Source organism: Bos javanicus, chromosome 20, assembly GCF_032452875.1.
Source record: "Bos javanicus breed banteng chromosome 20, ARS-OSU_banteng_1.0, whole genome shotgun sequence".
Classification (NCBI taxonomy): Eukaryota; Metazoa; Chordata; class Mammalia; order Artiodactyla; family Bovidae; genus Bos; species Bos javanicus.
The window spans coordinates 31,288,336-31,290,172 of NC_083887.1; positions in this window are offsets into that span (position 1 = coordinate 31,288,336).

Here is a 1,837-nt window from a genome sequence, read left to right on the forward strand (position 1 = left end):
CACATTCAAGTATGACGTGCTTATGTCAAATTGTAGCTCAAAAATCCTTATACTTGCAACCAAAATAAATGTATGTATATTTTGTCCTCAGTTGCACGGATAGCTAATGTATATGTAGCCTGGTATAATCTACCATTATATTTCACAGAATCACAGAGACTTGTGTTTTAAAATTCAATTGACAAATTCTATATTTAATTATTAACCTGTTTCATTGTCTATTGCTTGACTTCCCAGTAATCAACAACCATGCTCACTTTGCTTAATTGGAGATTAATTCAATCAAAAAGGCAGTCTGGGCTTTGTGGGAATTTCTTGTTGTGCAAAATAATCTTCAAGACTATCTAGCTAATTATTTCCTATTGTGTACTCCTGGAGTTGGAAATATTTGCTCTACTGCTAAAAGTGTTTTTCTAAGGACAAAGCTGTCTTCTTTCTCGTGTCTGTCCTTACTGTCTTTCAGTGAATTTTAGCATGTACAAAATGTTTAAATCCCATCCTCAAATTGTTATTGGTCACAATCAAGTGGTGTCTCTATCACCTAGTTACTTTATGAAGGTATCAGTGACATTGGTTCTGGAACAGAACCAATGTCATGAGCAACATTATGGAGTATAACCATTATTGAGTGGTCCTCTCCCCCAAGTAACTTATGCTGCCACCACTCCACAGTGGTTCCGTTGCCACCCTCCTGCTGAGAATGTCTCTTACTAGGTTATTATCTATAGTGGATAAGAAATTTCACATAACAGTAGTTGTGTGATATATAGAATCATCAGGGACCCCTTATCAACAGCATTCCTGTGTCATAATGAAACTGAAGGGGAGACACAACTCAGAAACTCTCATGGTTTCCCACCAAAGTACTATAGTTTCTCTCTCTGAGGAAATGAGGCAGAGTCTTACTTAAGGCCATAATTATCCTCCTTTGGGTTCTCCCAGTGTTTCAGTGTCTTCCTCCAGCTTGAATTGCTCCTCTCTCTTTCCTGGGGGAACTAGATGGTGCTTATCCTGTGAGTTTGCTATACTGAGAATTATGAGACCCCTTCCTTTTCAACAACCTTTTATTCGGCACCTACCACATATCAAGCTCAGCAGATACAGTGGAGAATGGGCCAGGTGGAGCCACTTTCCTCAGAGTATATGATATGGGCTAGGAAAAATCCAAGAATTAGGACAAACTCCCTGCTTAGGCAAGGCCCCTTACCCTCCTCACTGGTGTCTAATCCCAAACCAACATGCTTTTAAGTTTAGTTCGTTTGTATAGAGGTTACAATATTATTTACAAATCTGGTATTTAGAATAAGTTTACAAATTCTTGGTGATGTATTATGCTCCAGCTTGTATGTGGGCTGCTCTAGGAAACTAGGAAACGTTAAGATTGAATTTAAATCAAGTATTTTAGAAATCTTATAGGTGACGCCTAGCTCTGGTTGCTAGGCAACCTGACGGACTCTCCAGCAGGGACCAACTTGCCTCCCACACTAGACCACCTCTCCCCAGTGGTGGGACGCGGAGGCCTCATTGGTTCTCATCTCCTCTCGCTGAGCTTCAATTGGCCGGAGAACCTCTCACTCCGCTCCCGTTGGCTCTCGCCGTGTCTCGCCGCTCTGTCATTGGTAGGCCGGCTCTCGGGCCACCACACGTCACTCTCTCACCCCATTTTCTCTGCCCTCCGGCTTTGTCCCCGCCCCTTCCCCCGCCCTTCCAGCCACGAGGGAAAACCCCCCAGCTAGCGCTTCCTCTAGTTTCCTTCGGATTGGTTGAAGCCCGACTAGGGGGCGGGCACTCCGGGGTTCCTCTGCCGGCCACGATTGGCTGCTGGGGCCACTGTCCC